The 21,251-nt window shown below is 40.5% G+C and overlaps 1 protein-coding gene across 4 annotated transcripts in view; it reads right to left on the bottom strand.

Annotated features, from left to right (window-relative positions):
- extl3 (exostosin-like glycosyltransferase 3) overlaps positions 1–21,251 on the bottom strand; it is a 130,841-nt gene that overhangs the window by 25,451 nt on the left and 84,139 nt on the right. The window contains exon 2 of one of the 4 annotated variants that reach the window (XM_048597304.1): positions 4,471–4,571. The exons of the other annotated variants lie outside the window; for them this stretch is intronic. The gene's annotated coding sequence lies outside the window, so the exon portion shown is untranslated. The remainder of the gene's footprint in view (positions 1–4,470; positions 4,572–21,251) is intronic. 4 annotated transcript variants of the gene reach the window in all.

The raw sequence follows: 21,251 nt of genomic DNA, 5'->3' as shown, positions 1-21,251 counted from the left end.
TTTCTGAAGAAGGGTCTAGGCCCAAAACGTCAGCTTTCCTGCTCCTCTAATGCTGCTTGGCCTGCGGTGTTCATCCAGCTCTACACCTTGTTATCTCAGATTCTCCAGCATCTGCAGTTCCTACAATCATGGATTCAATTCCTACTCCAGAGACCTGAGCCCATAGTCCAAGTTAACATGCCAACACAGGAGAGAGGAAGGTCTGTGCTGTCAAGAACGGCAGTACTGATGGAGGAGTGCAGTGACAGAGGTGGTATCTTTTGGGTAATGTACTTTCAACAAAATTGCAGATGATGGAAGTTGTTTAGCTCATCACGATTCACCCATTCGGCAAAATCCTAAACACTTTGCTCCTCTGCTGCTGCTTCATGAGGTGATTCTTGAACAATTGTTATTGTCTCCATTCTTCTGTTGGGAATTCCACTTGTGTGTTAATGAAAAACTTATCAGTTCTAAATTTGCCTTTTACTAGTTTGGACCAATGACATCTTACTACACAAAATGAGGGCTCAGGAGATTTGGGAGTAATAAACGAACATGAATGAGGATTAGTTAATGGACAGAAAACAGATTGCAGAATGAATGGGACACTTTCAGTTTGGCAAGCTGCTATGAAGGGGCATCATTAGGATCAGGACTTGGGCCTCTGCTATAGGTTGAAAAAAGGCCACAGAAGAGTAGAGACAGGCTGACAAGTGGACAAGAACATAACAGATGACATACAATGTGAAGTGCAAAGTTATCCACTTCTGTTAAAAAAAAAGCCGGAGGGGCAACTTTTTCACTCACAGGGTGGTGTGTGTATCGAACAGACTGCCACGGGAAGTGGTACAGGTGGGTACAATTATAACATTTAAAAAGACATTTGGATACAGCATGCATAGGAAAAGCTTAGAGGGATATGGGCCAAACACAGGCAAATTAAAATAGTTCAGTCTAGGAAGCCTGGTTGGCATGGACAAGTTGGGCCAAAGGGCCTGTTTCCATGCTGTATGACTGTTTTTGAATGGAGAGAGACTGGGAAATGTCTGAATGACCCTGATTATGATCATAAAGTTAAAGTTAATGTGCAGGTACAGTCAACAATTAGGAAGACAAATGGTAAGTTGGATTTTGTTACAAAGCATTGGAATAAAAGAGTAAAGAAGTCTTACAAAAACTGGCAAGCAGTGGATGACTGTATGCATTTTTGATTTCTATACCAAAAGGACTATATACATGCACTAGAGGGAACATAACCAATTGTCTGGATGGACAATAGTGTTGACTAGGCTTTTATTTCCTGGGTTTCAAGTCAATGAGAGATGATCGAACTAAAACATAAAATTTGGACTTGGTAAAGTAGACACGGAGTGAATATGTTACGTCTAGCCGAGTGATCCATGGTGTCAAAGTCTGAGACTAAAGGTTTAGCCTTTTATGACTAAGCCAAGAAGGAAATTCTGCATTAAAAAAGGTCAAATGTCTTTGGAATTCTCTGCCCTGGAAAGCTCTGCTATGGGAATAATGCAGATGAGATTTACCAGAATAGTACCGAGGAGGTGGGATTTCAGTGACATGCAAAGACAGGAAATGGTGGGATTATTCTCTTTAAAGCAAGATACAAGGGAAAATTCTTGATTTTGAACATGTCCATTGAAGACCTTCCACAGAAAAAATAAGGAGCAACTAGTAAGAGGATTGGTAAAACACAAAACACAGATCTTGCAGAAATATTTGACAGGAACAAAGAAAGATGAAATTTCACTGAGCAGTCATGATAATCTGCAAGAGCAATAGATACAGATTCAGTACTAACTTTAAAAAGGGAATTAGCTATATAGTTGAAAAAAAAAAGGATGGGAAAAGAGAGGAGACAGGAACTAAGTTAGCTCTTCTAAACAGCCAGCACAAGAACTTTGGGTCAAACAGCCTCCTTTTATCCTAGTGATAATTTAGTTCAAAGCCAGTTTCAAAATGAAATTATGTTAATTCCTTCAATATCACTCTTCATTCTCTTTCACAAGCTGGGAAGTCCACATCACTGTAGTCTCATCACACAACTCTAAACCTTGAGATCGGCTTGTAACTTTGTGATCTAAGTTGACAAGATCACTGCTTTAATGAATGTTTTGCTGTAATGTCACTGCCCAGACAACCCAGATAGGAAATACAATACCAAAAATGGCTTGTTCTGATCAATCATGCCAAACTTTGAGTAAGACTCTCATGTATTATGCTGCAATGAGTAATCTGAACCTGTGGGGTAAAGTGAAGCTCTTTACAGGCATATGGGAACATGTCTCTTTTAAAGTCAGCAGCTTATTAGCAAGTGCTTGCATGTACAGTTTGGAGGCGGCATCACATTTAGTATACACTGAATGTTGAGTTAAGTAACAGGATGAACTTCAATCAAGTCTTATCTTTTCTACAGAGAAGAGCTGATATAGACTTTGCATGCATTAGATAAGATAAATGTGGAGAAAGTAATTCTCAAACGAATGCATCCAGAACAAAGGGGCATAAATGAACACAAGTTGTGGTCCAGTTGGTCACATTTTCACAACTGAGAAAGTACGTTGTTGATTTCAAGTCCTACCCCAGATCTGAGTTCAAAGTTGGTACTGTAATGCAGTACTGAGGGAATGTTGCACTGGAATTTCCTTAAAATTTGCTTTTAGTGGGCAGCATGGTGGCTCAGTGGTTAGCACTGCTGCCTCACAGTGCTAGGAACCCACGCTCGACTTCACCCTTGTGCAACTGTCTGTGTGGAGTTTTCAGATTCTCCCAGCGTCTGCGTGGGTTTCCTCCAGTTGCTCCGGTTTCCTCCCACAGTCCAAATATGTGCAGACTAGGTGGGTTGGCCACGTGTTCAGGGTTGTGCAGGTTAAGCAGATTAGCCATGGTTAATGAGGGGTTATGGGGTAGGGTGGTGGTCTGGGTCTGGGTCTGGGTGGGATGCTCTTCGGAAGGTCAATGCAGATTCCATGGACCAAATGCCCTCTTTCCACACTGTGGGGATTCTATGAGTTGCCAAGTTTTAGAAGAGATGTTAAATCAGGGCCTCCTGTTCTCTCTCAAGTACACATAAATAGTCTCATGGAACTGTTCTGAAGAAGGACGAGGGCATTACCTCAGTGTCCTGGTCAATATCTATCTCACATTCAACATTACATAATCTGCTGTGAGATGGTGGTGGGGAGAGGGAGAAAGAAAAGAGAGAGAGAGAGACAGCAAGCATGAGGGGGGGGGTGGGGGGGGGGGGGGGGGAGAGGGAGAGAGAGAGAGAGAGAGAGAGAGAGAGAGAGAGAGATGGGAGGTGGAAGAGAGACAGAGAGAGAGATGGGAGGTGGAAGAGAGAGAGAGAGAGCGCACAAGTACATGAGTGAGCACACATGTGCAGACACACGTGCATTGGATGGGATGTTCTAGAGACGAGATGAGCTTCATCAATGACCTTGCCACTGTTAAAAGGTCAGAAGTGGGGATCTTCAATGCATGGTGTTTGACATGATTTGTGACTCCTCAGACACTGAAACAGCCTGTGCCCATGTGCGACAAAAACTGGACAATTCCAGGTTTATCCAGATAAGTGATAACTAACATTTGCACTGCACAACTGCTGGGCAATGACTACATACAATGAGAGAATTCAACCATCTCTCCTTGTCATTAAATTGCATTACCACTGCTGCATGTCCCATTATCAGCATCTTGGGGTTACCACTGGCCATATAAATACAGTGCCTACAAGAGCAAGTCAGATACTAGGAATTCTGTGATGAGTAACTCTTTCGCTGTCTCCTTAATGTTGGGGGACGCGATGGCCTAGCGGTACTATCATTGGACTGTTAATTCAGAGACCCAGATAATGTTCTGGGGATCCAGGTTCGAATCGCGCCACAGCAAAGGTGGAATTTGAGTTCAACGAATATCTGGAATTAAAGAATCTAGTAATGACTATGAATCCACTGTCGATTGTCAGGAAAAACCCATCTGGTTCACTAATGTCCTTTAGGGAAAGAAACTGCCTTCCTTACCTGGTCTGGCCTCCATGTGACTCCAGACCCACAGCAATGTGTTTGACTCTGGGCAATTAGGGATGGACAATAAATGCTGGCCTACCCAGCCACGCCCTCATCCTGTGAATGAATAAAGAAAACAAAAACGTGCGATCTACCAAGCACAAGGCACAAGTCAGGATGTGATGAAATATTCTCCACTTATCTGAATTGCCACAGGTCCAAAAAACAGTCAAGAGTTCAACATTATTCAGAGCAAAGCAGCCCACTTGACAGGTACTGCATCCACCACTTTCAACGCTCATTCTTCTCGCCATCGATGCATAGTGCCAGCTGTGTGTGCCATCTGTACGATGCACTGTAGAAATTCACCAAGATGCCTTTGGCAGCATCTTCCAAACCCACAAACTCTCCCACTTACAAGGACAAAGGCAGCAAATGCATGGGAACATCACCACCTGCAACTCACCATCGTGACTTTGGAACATACGCCATTCCTTCGCTTTCACTGTGTCAAAATCCTGGCACTCCCCAGCAAACAGTTATGTGGTTGGACATACACCAGAGAGGCTGCAGTAATTCAAAAAAAGGTAACTTCTTAGAGACAATTGGGGACGGGCAATAGTTGCTGGCCTAGTCAGTGATACCCAGAACTTGTGAATGAATTAAAAAAGTCCCTCTTTTGTTATACAAGGACATTAAGCTTAAGGAACCAAGGTGAATAGCTTGTTTTAAGCTATAAATGAGCAATGGTCTCATTAACTCAGCATTCTAGAAGGTCTAAACAGCCTCCTCTTGCTCCTAATTATGGGGGAGTTGTATGGGGATATTTTTGTTGTACTGAGTATAGATAGTAATTATTGGAACTCCAACTTTGTCATCTTCAACTTCAATTTTTAAGAATGGATAACAAGAAAAGCCCATAAATGCAGGGATCTGCCCAACCTGTTACAATCTTTTCAGTTGTTTCCACAAAATCACATACGTAAGTGTGTATACAAGTGTATGAAGGATTCTAGTTGAAGCTGAACACAGATCACTCGATAGCACTTCAGCTTTTTGTAGCACTTTACTTCTAGCCCCCATCTATTATACATGGGCAGAATATTAGAAAGAGTAACCTGACCTGAAGAATGTGGGGAATATTAGAGAACCACAGTTCACCAATGTATAAGATTTGAAATTCAAAAGTTGTAACTAAAAAAAAAGTACATTTAAGAATACAAAGTTATTTTTGACATTTTTATTGCATATTCATCAAGGTCAAAGAGTTTAGTTTCTGATATCAAAGCTAAGTAATTTAGTAGCAAACCTGATATTGTAAAAACAGCAAGAACTGCAGTTTTTTTTTTCTGCAACATGCCAGCACCCACTACAGATGATTGGCTACATAAGAAAATATGAAGTGGGAGCAGAAGTAGGCCATTCAGCCCTTGAATACTGCTCCATCATTCAAGGTCATGCCTGATTTGTTTACTTTTTAAATTCCCATCTATCCCGATAACTGTTAATTCCCCTGCCAACCTAAACCTACCTACCTACCTTCAGCTTAAAGATTATTCAATGACCCTACCTCCACCTCCTTGTGAGGCATGGTTGCAAAGTCACACAACCCTTAGGAGTAAAAATATTCTCATCTGCCTCCTGCTGCACTGTATCAGAATGACCCTAATCCCTGGCCTTTATCAACAGCAACAAAATCATGCATTTATTTAATACCTTTAACAAAGCAAAGCATCCCAAGGCATTTTAGAGGAGGTGGTTTTAGACCAAAATTGTCATAAATGCAAGTATAAAAGTAGGTGACCAAGCGGTAGGTTTTTCAGAAGACCGAGAGGGAGAGGTTTAAGGATGAAATTGCAGAGCTTAGGACCATACAACTACAGACATGGCCACGTGCAGTATAGCAATTGAAATTTGGTCTAGGTGAGAGGTCAGTGTAGATTTCTCAAACAGTGGGACATTGCAGAGAAAGGGAGGTGCAAGTGCATGGAACGATGTATAGTTTAAAATCTTTGTGTTGTCAGACTGGGAGCTGGGGCAGGTCAGTGGGTATAAAGTGATGGGTGAATGCTATTTTCAACTAGTTAGGGTATGAGCAGAATTTTGGATGACCTCAGTTTTGAGGAGGATGACAGATGGGAGGCCAACCAGGAGAGTTGTAGAATACTGGAATCTGTGCACAAAGGTAAAAAGGCAAAGATGTGGGCCTCAGCAGCTGATTAGCTGGTATCAAGTCAAATTCTTTGTTCTGCTCTCAAACTTGTAAACAGAGTTTGGGAAGAATTTTATTATTTCAGTCCCAGTTTCTTTCACATTTTTTTTGCATTCCCTTCAATTTTTAAACCACCTTCCCCCAAGGAATCAAATTCCAGAGGGATAGAAACTTAGCTAAAGACAACTTGTAATTTGTCCCCTTAAAAATATTGTAAAAATTCAAAGCAAGGTCAAGTTTTCTGTTTACTGGCAAGTATGAAATGATGTTTAGTATAAAATCCTTCTCCACGCAGAGAAAGTTTAGAATGGGGAATCAAATTTAGACTTGGAGTTGAAAAACTATTAATTACTTCAGGGTTCATTCATATTTTTGGTGTTGACCCTTTGACAAAGCTTTCAGTCCTAACAAAGTTGGCACTTGATGTGTAAACTTGTCAATTCTCTCCCCAGCAATGGAGAGACTCACCATGTATTTCCAGCACTTTTCAGTTTTGGTTCTGGCTAGCTTTACCTTGGTTGAGGGACAGTAGTAAAAGGAACTTTTTTTTTAAAAAAGAAAGGCATGCAGAACACCTGCTGTCCCAGGATTGAGGCTCCAACATCTGTTTCTCTGGCTGCCCACAATCTCTAAGCAGCCTGTGGGGAAACAGTCTAAAAAAAACACATCTTGATTCTGAGGAGAGTAGATGAATCAGTCAGTTTAATTTGTTCACTGATGTTTGAGATCTTGTACAAACGCTTAAGCCTAACGTTCAAACTTTGAAAGTAATCAGCAATGAGTTCCAGAAATGTTCTGAATGAACAGCAAGGAACTAAATTACAGCAATTTCATTGGTTGGGTTGTGTTTAGTGAGAGAACTGATTAGCAATTTCACTGAACAGGTTAGTGGCCATCACATTACCCATCCCCCATTCCCCCCACCACCACCACCAACACCAACCCCACCGTGCCCCCCACCCCCCAACCCCCAACCAACCAAGAGTTAAGTCGCACCATATTTTCCTTGGTGTAAACTTATTAACCAGCTCTCTCAACCAGACTGAGCAACTCGGTGAAATCACTAAGCAGCTCCCAGTCAATGAAATCTCGAACAAGCCTCCTGAGTGGGAGAGTTGGTTAGCCAACATGATGAAGTTGGCTGTGAGAGTTGGTTAGTTATTTCACCACTGGGTCAGGCTGGTGTAGGAGCTGCTTCACAATATCACTATCTGGCTGTTGTTCCAGATGTTTATACCATGGAGAAATTGTTACCATTTTCTCTGCAACAAATTTACTAAGTGGCCACTTTGCATTTTATTTTCAAGCACTATCCTCATTTTAAACACATCATAACCTTGGCTGTAACTCACACCATCCTGCTCCGTGTCATTTACCCACCTGATATAAAAAGCGAAAGGTAGTGACTATTCAGTGGGAAATGAAATTGCCATTCCAAATTCAGCAACAAGTTTTTTGATTTTGGTATTGTTGGGGGAGGGCGAGAAGCAATCCATCAATTAAACTCCTAGTCTCTTTCAAGCCACCCCCACCTCCACCTCTTTAACAACCGCCCACCACTGTGGCTGGCGGAGGGTGAGAGCTCGGTTTAACGTCCCTCTGGATGATGGCACCTGCAACACTCACTCAGCATTGTACTAATGTGTCAATCCAGATTAGGTGCTCTAGCATGTGGAGTCCAGTTCAAAATCACAACCTCCTCACACAAGAATTGTTTCAAATTGTTCACAAATCAGAAGCCAGTCTATTTCCTATTCATGTACTTGTCCAAATGTCTTTTAAATGTTGTAAAGGTACCTGCATCTATCACTTCCTCTAGCAGTTCACTCCAGATACGAATCACCCTCAGTGAAAACATTGCCCCTCAGGTCCCTTTTAAATCTTTCCCCTCTAACCTTAAAATTATGCCCTCTAATCTTGAACTTCTCTACTCTAGGGGGGAAAAAGCCTTTGCTACTCAACTTATCCATGCCTCTTGTGATTTTACAAACCTCCAAGAGGTCACCCCTCACAACCTCCAGTAAAAAAAGTCCCAGTCTATCCTGCCTCTTCTTATAACTTAAACCATCCAGTCCAAGTAATATCCTTGTAAATCTTTTCTGCACCCTCTCCAATTTAATAATACACACTGAGGAAGGGTCACCGGACCCGAAACATTAACTCGGTTTTCTCCTTCACAGATGCTGCCAGACCTGCTGAGCTTTTCCAGCAACTTTATTTTTGTTCCAATTTAATAATATCCTTCCTATAACAGGGCAGCCAGAACAGAATGCAGTACTCCAAAAGTGGCCCCACCAACATCTTGTACAACCACAGCATGACATTCCAACTCCTATACTCAATGCTCTGAGCAATGAAGGCAATGTTGTTCCTCTGTTCAAGAAAGGAAATAGGGATAATCCTGAAAACTACACACCGGCGAGTCTCACATTAGTGGTTGGGAAGCTATTGGAGAGAATGCTTAGGGATAGGATTTATTTGCATTTGGAAAAGCATGGCCTAATTAGGGACAGTCAGCTTGGCATGGTGCAGGGTAGGTCATCTTGATAACGTAAATTAATTTTTCAAGGAGGTGACGAAAGTGATTGATGAGAGTAGAGCAGTGAATGTTGTTTACATGGATTTTAGTAAGGCTTTCAACAAGGTCCCTCGTGGTAGGCACATCTAGAAGATTAAGATGCATGGGTGACTTGGCCTCGTGGGTTCAGAATTGGCTTGACCATGGAAGGCAGAGAGTGGTGGAAGGTTGTTTTTCAGGCTGGAGGTCCATGACTTGTGGTGTTCCACAGGGATCCGTACTGGGACCTCTGCTGCTTGTGATAATACATAAACTATATATAAAGTAAGTTTGCAGATGATACTAAGATGAATGGAGTTTTGGATAGCGTAGAAGGTTGTCAAAGGATACAGCGGGATATAGATCAGTTACAGATAAGGGTGGAGAAATGGCAGATGGAGTTTAATTCGGCTAAGTATGAGGTGCTGCACTTTGGGAGATCACATGTTAAGGAAAAGTACACAGTTAATGGCAGGACCCTGAACAGCATTGGTGTACAGAAGTATCTTAGGGTTCAAGCCCGTACTCCCTGAAAGTGGCCACACAAGTGGATAGGGTGGTGAAGAAGGCGTATGGCATGCTTGCCTTTATTGCTTGGGGAACTGAGGACAACAGTCATGATGCCATGTTGCAGCTTTACAAGACCCTGGTTAGGCCACAGAATACTGTATTCAATTCTGGTTGCCACATAACAGGAAGAATGTCGAGGCCTTGAGGAGGCTGCAGAAGAGATTTACCAGGATGCTGCCTGGATTAGATGGTATGAGCTATAAGGAGAAGCTAGAAAAACTTGGGTTGTTTTCTCTGGAATGGTGAAGGCCGAGAGATAGACTTGATTAGGATGGTCCAAATCTTTTACTCGGAGTGGAAATGTCTAAACTAGAGGGCATGGTGTGAGCGCACGAGAGTTTTTGAGAGAGCGCACAAACGACATGCGAGGGGCACGTGGTTTATTTTTAAACACAGAAAGGGTAGGAGTATGGAACACACTGTCAGGGGTGGTGGTGGAGTTCGATATGATAGGAGCGTTTAAAGGAACTTCTAGATAAGCACATAAATGAAATGATATGGACCAATGGCAGGCAGAAGGGATTAGTTTAATTTAGTGTCATTTTTGGCACAACATTGTGGGCAAAAGGGTCCATTTCTATGCTGTACAGTTTTATGTTCTAAGTGTGCTAAATGCCCTCTTTACCACTCTGTGTACCTGTGATGCAACTTTCAAAGAACTATGTACCTGAAACCCGAGATGTCTCTGTTTGACAATACTCCCCAGGGTCCTCCCATTTAATTCCTAATGTCGTTCATCCTACCAAAATGCAACAATTTGCATTTATCCAAATTAAACTCCATCTGCCATTCCTCAGCCCATTAGCCCAATTTATCAAGATCCCTTGGTAATCTTAGCCAAGCTTTTACACTTATTAATCTGTGTATATTACAAGTTATGTTCTTTATTGGACTGTGTAACATATATATTTGGTCTTGTGCATTAATGCCATCTTATTAAATATACATTCCTCCTAACAGCAATAACAATCCTGCCACAGTCATTTTTTTCAACTGCCATTTTGCTGTTCAAAAAAAAAGGAGTCGGGTAAGCTTAACAAATATATAAATCTGTACACCTACAAAAATAACTCAAGACAACATGAGTATGCCATTTTCTAGGCAATTAAATTTTCATTTGTCATCAAAAAGTCAGCAATTCTGATAGCAAAATGCCCTCTTAGTAATGCAATGAAGTACCAGCCTAGATTCCTTCTCAAGTGTCAGAGATGGGGCACACAAACATTTATTTCCTATCTATGGTTCAGCTGATAAGCACATTGCCCAGTAGGGAAATGAGCTGGAAGATCCCAGGCTTAATGACTATTTTGAGTTAGCTGATACTATGCTGCTTTCAGCATTCTCTGGATTGAAGGGAGCTGTGAGAGAAGGGGCTGGAGTAAGATAGGGAAGACGATTAATTGCTAAAGTGGGGAATATATGGAGCAGTCAGGTCTTTCCAATAATCTGCCTTCAGTCATTGGTCACAGTACCAACACCACCCACACAGCCAAGAATGGAAAATCTAACTAGGCTAGAAGGTTACCAGTGCTCAGAGAATGGTTTGTAACATCCAAGGGGAGATAAGACAGAACTTGGGAGAGTAGCAGAGAAGAGGTGGAGAAATGATACACAAACTGTTTCTGGTATACGATTGCAGAAGTCTGCCATTCATTTCCTTATTCCGTAACTGGCAAGTTATGCATTGCAAGTTATGGTATTGTTAGTGAGAAAAAACAGTGTTGATTATTGTATAGAATTGATGCAATTTGATCTATTGTTGCTTTACTTTCCTGTCTCATCTACAGCATCTATGTTACATTATGCTTCATTGCAAACCAGAGATTATGTTACAGGAGTATCAAAAGTCTAGGTTAATAAAACAGAACATGCAATCAAATACCAATCATAGCAGTTTGAGAATTTCAGTTCACTTTCTTTTTAAAATCACATGTTCTTTAGGGAACTCCAGCCCAACAGTACATTTGACTGCTGTCTATCCTCTGTAATAACCTAACAGGCCACTCAGTAGATGTGAACAGGAGGTTGGTTCACCGTCTCCTTAAAGGATGAGCAATAAACCCTAAATCTTGACAGTTACACCTGCATCATGAGAATTAATTAAATAAAAACAAGAGGGAGCAGGCTCGTTTTGACATTCCGATCACTTCTTTTGTGGCTTTTGATTTCAAAATATAGACACTGAATTTATGGATGACATTTCACTAGTTTTATTGGGAGCAAATGGTTTCCCCTGAAAATTGATCTTATATTTTAAGCAATTGTGCAAACTGACATTGGCTTTTGGAGAACAAACCATGTAAATTATAAAATGTGTACTTGGGGAGAGAAAATGAATATGAATACTCAGTAAAGTAGGAAGCTGAAAATTATTTTACAGAAAGCTAACTATGTATTATCAAATGACACTGCAATTTTAAACACCTTTATCAGGTCACCTGATCAGTCTTTTTCTTTGGGGGGGAGAAAGAGTCCCAGGTTGTTCAGATTTTTCTTATAACTTTTCATTTCTGGTATATCCACCTCCTTATTTGCATATCCTCCACCGACTTCACATCTTTATTATAAATATGGAGATCAGAACTCCCAGGTATGTGGTCTAACCAGGTTCTCTAAAGTTGAACGTAGTTGCCTTGTTGTACAACTGCAGAAATGAGTCATAAAGATCATAAACACACGAAAGTATCAGACAGGAAAAGGCCAGCTGCTCCATCAAGCCTCAGATCACAATGTCTAGACTGTCATGACCAAACACTACCACATATCTTCTGGAGAGGCAACAGAAAAAGAAAAAGAAACCAGGGCCAATAAGGAAAATGCTGCACAGAATTTCTCTGAACCCTTCAGGCAAGTGAACCAGTACAGGGGATCACAATTAAATATTAGCTTTCAAAACTGCTACCATTTTACATTTGTACCGGTTTCTGAAGTCATGTTTGCACATCTAGGAAGCTGAGGAAAAAAACATCACTGCTTAAAATCCATGCTTAGGTGTCTCTCGCTTTATCTCCCAAATTAGAAATAAAAATTGCTGAGGCAAAGCAACAGCTTGCTTTTATATAGTACCTTTAACGTAGTAAACATTCTAAATTGCACTTCAAGAGAGTGACCAAAAACTCTGTCAAAGAGGTAGGTTGTAAGCAGAATCTTAAACAGAGGGTAGGTGGCGGGGAGAGAGAGAGCGTGGGCGCGAGAGCGAGGCGAGGACAGGGGAGAACTGGTTTGAGAATTCCAAGTCTTTGGGCCTCATAGTTGAAGACACATCTGTGAAAGTTAGATCAACTAAAATTGCAAATATTCAAGAGGTTATAATTGGAAGAGATCAGGCTGTTTGGATGGAGATTAGAGAGACACAGTTTTGGATGGGGCACTTGGAAGGAGACAAAAGTAAGAAATTTAAAATTGAGGACCAGGAGCCAAAAGGTTAGTGAGCACAGGATTGACGATTGAACAAAATTAGGAGCAAGCTGAGATAAACATGCTACTGAAAAAAGTCCAACAGGATCACAATCTGCCATTTTAAAACAAGCGATCATCACAGCAAGTATTCTAGGTCATTCCTGGGGAGAAAAAAAGTGATTCATTCCAGCATTTATTACACATTGTTTAGATATCTTTTCTGTGCTTCAGAAGAGCTTGCTAATTGGAGTAGGAAGTCAGCCAATGTTTTCAAATAGATACTGCATTGGGTCAGGATCGGGCATGGCTAGGTTTTTAAAGAGGGTGCCCAAACCCATGGAACACCAAGGAGTTGGTGCCAATCAGAAGCTGGAATGGAAGAAGCATTTAGCCCTTACAGGTTGGGAATAGCAGAAGTGTCTGCGAAGACAGAGGGAAAGGGAGATTTTACACCATTTGGCAATGTGTTGGCCATGGTTCAAATCATCAGCTTTCTTCATATTTAAGTGTCTGTCATGACCAAATAAATAAAACACAAAACTCTCATCTCCAAGTCATAAGGGTGTGGGATGAAGCCCTGCTCCAAAGACTTCAGGCCTAGGCTGACATTCCTAGTACAGAACTGAAGAGGACTGATGCACTGTCACAGGTGCCATCTTTATGGTGTAATGCTAAACACTATCTACCCTCCAATGTGACCTTCCATGACTACCTTAAATCTTACTGATTTATGGTCACTATCACCAAAATGCTCTCCCATTGACAAGTCTACAGTTTGCCTGGCTTCATTTCCCAAGATTAGATTGAGCACCACCCTCTCTCATATGTACTGGCCTAAAAAAAACTCTTCTGGATAGATTTTAAGAATTTCAGTGCTTCTAAGCCTTTCACACTTTAACTATCCCAGTTAATCCCAGTTAAACCTATTATTAATTTTATGCTTCTCTGAAATTTGCCTACATATCTGTCCTTCTATCTCTCCCTGACCATCTGGAGATCTATACTACACTCCCAACAATATGATTGCTTTCTTTTTGTTTCTAAGTTCTCCTTATGTGACTTCAGTTGAGGAACTACATAAAATATCATCTGTCCTTACTGTCATAATTGTCTCCTTGGTCAATACTCGTATACCATCTCCTCTTTTACATGCCTCCCTGTCTCTCCTTAAGATTTGGAATATTGAGCTGCCACTTCTGTCCCTTCCTCAATGATCTCTCCCTGAAAGCAATCCCATGTGTTAATGTGCCCTAACTTAACTGCCTCACTTGCAAGACTCCTTGCATTAAAATAAATGTCATGTGTCCTTGCTGTGCTCCCTTGTGCCTGAACTTGAATATATGCACTCTGCCTTCCGGACCGACTTGTTTTTCCTTCTATTTTTAATCTGTGTTTCACCACCTACTGTACCTCCGCTCAGCATCTAATTCCCCTGCCAGATTAATTTAAACATCCACCAACAGCACTAGCAAACCCCTGACAACAATGTTGGTTCCATTTAAACTCAGGTGCAACTCACTGGACTTGTACAGGTCTGACCTTCACCAGAAACAGACCCAGTCACCTTGAGGGCAAATAACTTCAGCTCATTTTCAACTCCTCCTAATTGACAGATCAGGAGTGGAATCGGTAGAGAACTGATGGAGTTAAATTCATTCTCTCCAATTAGTTAACTATTCAAAGAAATATTTTAACTATTAGCAATTTCATTTTAACCCACTTCTAATTTCTTCAACTGTTTTCATCCAATATTTACTAGATATAGTAGATATCTGCTAAATCAGTTGTTAATATTAAATGTCAGATAGATAAATTTGTGTTAAACAAAAATATTAAGGGAAATGGGCTAAAAGCAGGGAGATGAAGTTAGGCCACAGATCAGCCATGATCTCACTGAATAGTGGAGCAGGGTTGGGGGACTGAAAGAACTACTCCTGTTTGTACATTCCTATCCTATGAACTTGTCCAAGTAATTCTGCTTCATGTGATGTACCAGGTGGGCAACTGACCGTAGAATTGCTCTGTCAGGATAATTGCCTATTATCTCCCAACACCATGTATGATCCCGTATACATGCTTAAAATTTCAACTGTTGTTCAAGATAAATCAGAGACATGGAACTATTTCTGTCAGAATTTCTTCAGCTCTAAAGCAAAACACCTTCCAAACCCACAGCCTCTACCACCTTTTAGGACAAGGGCAGTAGATGTACGCAAACATCACGATCTGCAGGTTTGCTCTCCAAGCCAGTTGGCTGGATGGCTGGTTTGTGGTGCAAAGTAACGACAAAAGTGCAGGTTCAGTTCTCGCATCACCTGATGTTACCATACAGCAACTTCTTTCTCAACCTCTCCCCTCACTTGACGCATGGTGACCCTCAGGTTAAACCACTGCCAGTCATTTCTCTCTCCAGATAGGTGCCATAGACCTACTAGACCATAGGTTCCCTTTACCTTTTAATATATAGCCTGACACATGCATTACTAAGGGAGCGCTGTACTATTGGAATAGTGACTACAGTTCATTGACTGTAAAGCGTTTTGGGACTTGAAGTCGTGTAAGATGTGGTAGAAATAAGAGAAAAAAAATCTCTCATTCGTCCTAGCCATATCCTACTTCAAAAGAAATTGCTTCTCTCACCCTTATCTGTCTACTGCATCCATGCAATATCTTTCATTTCTGACATAAACTATCCTACATCATCTTGGTGTGAGATAAAATGTCAAAAGTTAGCAACCTACGAGTGGTCCCGAGTTCTCTTGTCCTTTGTAAAGGGGTCATACCCAAAATCTGGGAGAAACTCAATTCACAAAAGAAACCCTCAGTCGGCAAACAGAGCCAGCACTCTTCTAAATGGCACAAGGAAAATAATTCAAAAAGACAACAGCTTCCATGTTGATGTCATGAAATAATTAGGGTTGTATTGTCACATTAAAAGCATCTGTGATACTAACCAGAGATTGGAGATAACACAGTGAGGCCTTTCTGTACTTTTGTTCAGGCTCTGAAAAATATTGCTATAAAAATTAGCATTTGCTATGTACTCTAACTTTTTGTTGCGCACCACAGTACATTTGCCCTCCTTTCATCTATTTACTTATTCGCTCTCAGGACCAACTCCCTCTGCACTCCCTTGATTCCAGCCTCTGGTACACTCCCAATTTTAAATTGGGATGACCAACCTCTCAGCTGTCTAGAAAATTCCTCCATAAACCTCTACACTTCTTTTTCCTTCTTTAAGATGCTCTTTAACTCTTTGATCATCTTTTTAACCAACTGTTCTTATATTTCCTTATATGGATCAGTCCAATTTTTTGTAATTTCACACAATTACTAGCTTATCAAAAAGAATGGGAAAAAGACAAGGATATAGAAAAGAATGAGATCCTAGTGGAAAGAGGGAAATTGGAGGGTGGAATGAGACAGAAAAAGGAAACAGAGATAAAGAGAGCCCTGTCTTGGACAGGTGGCTGGATTTTTAAAGGTATTCTTTCAGGGGATGGGACATGAATGGAAAGGCCAGCATTGGTTGCTCATTCTTCAACCAATGCACTGCTAGGCCATTTCATGTAGGCCAGACCAGTTAGGGATGAAAATTCTTAACTGAATGATGTTAGTGAACCAGATTTTTTTTTTAAGAAAAGAAATAGATGGTAGTTTCCTTGCTACCCATTACCAAAATAAGATTACAATTCCAGATGTATTAAGTAGATTTAAATTCTACAAAGTGCCAAGGTAGGATGTGGACCCATGTACTCAGAGCATTAGTCTGCACCTCTGATTTACCAGTCCAGTGATATTACCACTCCACTCCTTGGTCCCTTATGACTGTTTCCTACACTTGATTGCTTTAAACAATAACAGTTACTACAACAAAAACAAGTCCCTGTACTTATCTGACCATGAAGCAGATCACAGTAGTTATTATTTCATAGGCTGTACTGACAAGAGTCATAAAATAGCAACAGCATTAAACCTGAAGGGATACATTAAGCAAGCAGTCCTGCAGACACTGAACTTCAAGAAAGAATGCAATGACCAAACTTGGCAGCACTTTTCCCAGCATACCTCAGTGCAGGAGTAGGGGGAAAGCGGAAGGCAGGGTAGAAAGTGAACAAGAACCAGTGATTGAGTCCACAAATCAGAGAGCCAGAAAAAATTAAACATGATCAATCCTTGAACAGAGGATGGCAAATGGTGAGGTAAACCTAAAACATGACGAATATCAATTAGGAAATACTTGTTAAAAATTGTCTGCAATATTGATAGATCACCTGTAAACATCAATTTGTCTTACTCATTGTTTACTCTACATTTACTCTTTGTGCTTATACATTGAAACATACATCGGGATTGCTGTCATTTCGTTGAACAGTTCAATTGTAAGTGAAAGTGGAAATGAACAAAACTGGCTCAGATATAACCCACAAAACCATAAGGTGTAGGTGCAGAGATAAGCTATTCAGCCCACTGAGTCCGCTCCACCATTTATTGAGATTACGGCTGATCTGATAAATTCTCAGACCTACTTTCTTACTTTTTCAACATAACACTCAATTCCCGCACTGATTAAATTGGGGACCTCTTGCTCAGAGGTAATGCTCTCTGGCCCTAGAGTCTCCCACAAGGGGAAATGACCTCTCTCCATCTACCCTGTCGAGCTCCCTAAATTCAGTAAGGTTTCCTCTTATTGTACTAAACTTCAATGGACACAAGCCCAACCTCAACTACTGCAGATACTTGAAATCTGAAATAAAAACCAAGTGCTGGAGAAGCTCAGGAGGTCCGTCAGCATCTGTGGAGAGAGAAACAGAGTTGACACTTCAAGTTCAGCACGGTTTTTCTTCAGAACTGGAAGGATCTATAAAATGGCCTCCCCCTTCAAAGGATACCCTCCAGGCCCAGAATCAATCTAGTGAACCGTCTCTAGACTGCACCTAACGCCAGTATGCTGTCCCTTAGAGAAGAGGACCGAAACTGTTCACACTATTCGAGGTGTGGTCTCGCTAGAGCCTCATACAGTTTCAGCAAGACTATTTTGATATCCCATTCCCTTTAATAAAGGCCATTTGCATTCCCATTACTTGAACTTGGTGCTAGCTTTTTTCTGCTTCGTGTACAAGGTCCAACAAATTCCTCTACGCTGTCGCATTCTGCAGTCTTTCCCTATTTGAATAATACTCAGCTTTTCTAGTCTTCCTGCCAAAAGTACATAACGCTACATTTTCCCACATTATGTTCCATCTGCCAAGTTTTCCCCACTCACTTAACCGGTCTATAATCCCTCTATAGACTTTGTCATTCTTACTATTTCCCTTTCCAACCATTACTGTGTTATCTGCAAATTTGGCAATAGTACATTCACTTTCTTCATCCATGTCATGAATATATGTTTTAAATAAATGTGGCCTGGCACTGATTCCTGTGGCATTCCACGAGTTACAGGTTGGCATCCTAAAAATGTTCCTTTTATCCCAACTCTCTTTCTTCTATTAGTCAGCAAATCTCTATCCACATTAATATACTAATACTGCACCATAGGCTCTTACCTTATTAAGTGGCATTGTATGCAAAAACTTATCAAAAGCCTTCCAGAAATCCAAATACATTACATCCAGTTGTTCTCCTTCATCTAAACTGCTCGTTAGTGTTATAAAGCAGAAGTTGACCTCTGCCCACTGAGAACTAAAACCAAAATACCCAAAGAGGAGCACTTTGCCCTATAATCTGTAAAAGGAGTGTGAAAAGTGGTGTGACCTGCCTTTCAGCAACTTCTAGTGGTTAAATATAATAAAACCCTGACATTCACTTTAGAATCAACAAGTAACAATTTATTTATCTAACTCTAACAGTGATAAAATTAACTAAAATTATTAACTAACTGAATAAATCCCTTCTAACTACAAACTATTCCCAAATAAAACAAGATTCTAATTGTATGCTGTTCCAATAAATACACGTCCCACTTGTAGAAAATAAAATAAATAAAACAATACAATTTAGTCTCTTAAAATTACAGCCAAGTTAAGTATCTTCCAGAATACTCTGTGCCTTCGCTGTCGAATGTTGTGATGGGAACGCCTCCTCGGTCGATTCTTCTATCAGGAATATTAACTAATTGTGCCATGGGTACCTTTGTTCTTTAGATGGTGCTTTCTCCAAGACTTAGAGGAGTCTGTGAGAGCCAGTGATTCTCTTGAGAACTGAGAGCTGTTAACTCTGGGAGTTAGTTCTCTCCTGTCTTTGTCCAACTGTTCCCTTCTTCTATACCCTTGATGACATATCAAATTTCTTATAATAGGGTTGGTCCTATGTTGTCAAAACCATTGAATTTAAATTTAATTGGTTTTTGGTATCTCAGTGCCTGGTTCAAATCGATTGGCTAAATTCAAAAACATGCTGTCTCGGTAAAACTGCTGCTTAGCCTGCTAACTGTACAGCCTTTTGATACAAATGTTTCAATTTGAGAGCTGTGTACCTGCAAACTTCCAACCTGCTGCTCACAGACACCCTTTTGAAATGTCTAAGCATAGAAAAAGCACATCATTGTTTAAAGGGACCATGCAATGCTCTCCGCACCCCCTCCCCACCACACTGTACAAACACCAAATTCTAGTTTCTTGCCTCCCAAACCACAAGTATTCTACCCAACTTCGCAACATTACCAACTTAAAGAACTCCAATAAATTTGTTAGGCATGATCTGCTCTTCCTGAGGCCACGTTGACTCTGCTTGATCCGATTACATATTTCTAAATGCCCTACTAATACATCCTTTATAATGGATGCTAGTATTTCCCAATGACAGTTGTCATTATAGTTATCATTTTTTTGTCTACATCCCTTTATAACTAAAGGCATTACATTAGCCATTCTCCAATCCTCTGGGACTTTTTTTACAATCTAAGAATTCCTTGAAGATTACTACCAGTGCATCCACTGTCTCTGCAACTACTTCCTTTAATATTCTAGGTTCACCTTTCAGCTCCATTAGTTTGCCTGGTATTTTTTTTCTCCTAGTGATAGTTATTTTATTTATTTTCTCTGCACCTGCCGCCTTGATTGTTAAGTATTTTTGGAATTCAATTAGTGCCCTCTACATTAAAGACTGATGGAAAATATTTATTTGACTCCTCTGCCATTGCCTGATTACCTACTATTTCCCACAAACATTATTTATGTTCTCCCTCTTACTTTTTATATATTGAAAAAAGCTTTGACTTCTATTATGTTACTTGCCAATTTTCCCTCAGTTTATTTTCTTCCCTCTATTCTTGATCATTTTTTAATATAACTTTCTAATATGGTCGATCACTAATCTTTGACACACAGTGATGTTTTTTCTTTGAATTTGATACTTCCTTGTTTAACCATAGTTGGCTTCTTCCCTTCCTAGAATCCTTCTCGCTCCCTTTGATATGACCATGAACTATTTCCTTAGACATCTACCATTGTTCCTCAACCATCTTTTCCTCGCCCAGTCCAGTCAGCCAACTGTATCCTTATCCCTATGCAATTTATTTAAATTTAGCTCAGGTCTTTCTGATCCAAGTTTCTTAGTCTCAAACTATCATATACAGTTGACAGGTAACATAAATGGCCTAGTTTACTAACACCACAGTGGCCAATTAGCCAGTAGGGGAAATGGTTGAGACTGGTTAACAGATACAATCAAGCATGCTGGAAACTTCAGTCAAGCTACTTAAAACGGGAGCCAGGACATGTTGTGACCTGTCCTGCAAGATGTGACCTGCAGTTTCCTGTGTTGACTAAATAAGGGATGCTTTGTAGTGGATAAAAATCAAAAGAACTGCGGATGCTATAAATCAGGAACAAAAAGTTGCCAGAAAAGCTCAGCAGGTCTGGCAGCATCTGTGAAAGGAAAAACAGAACGGACCCAAAACATTAACTCTGTTTTTTCCTTCACAGATGCTGCCAGGCCTGCTGCGCTTTTCCAGCAACTTTGTTTTTGTTCCATGTTTTATAGTGGTCTGCTAGACGTACCCCTGGCACCATATCACCTTGTATGGAGCATGGTACACGGCTGTTTACAACTTGATATAAACATTTGGCAATGGTTTACTAGTAAACTCCATTGGCTAGGATCAAACTTTGTGATCAGGTTTGGTCAATTCATTATCCAAATGCCAGAGAAGCTTCTGGAACGTGAACACATTTTGGGATAAAAGTTACCAGAATAAAGGATTTTGCAAAAGTGAGCCCTCAAGACCAACATTTGAGAAATTATCTTCAGGGACAAAGAACCCTGAGGCAAGATCTACACCAAGAGCAAAGTTGGCCACTTGATTCAAATTGGGGTAGTATTTGTTTCAAGCCAAACTTTAACTATAAGTTGACAGTTGGGCTAAGTTGAAATAAAATGAAGTTAAAAGAAGTGAGTTAAAGTTGAAGTTAAGTTAGATGAAGTAACAAGTAAATGTTTCAATGAATCAATATTTTATATTGATTATTGGTACTTAAAGAGTTAAAGAAGTCTCAGCGCTGAAGAA

The sequence above is a fragment of the Rhincodon typus genome, chromosome 5, assembly GCF_021869965.1.
Source record: "Rhincodon typus isolate 14 chromosome 5, sRhiTyp1.1, whole genome shotgun sequence".
NCBI classification, from domain to species: domain Eukaryota; kingdom Metazoa; phylum Chordata; class Chondrichthyes; order Orectolobiformes; family Rhincodontidae; genus Rhincodon; species Rhincodon typus.
The sequence above is the reverse complement of the archived record's forward strand: the minus strand, read 5'-3'. Positions and strand labels throughout refer to the sequence as shown.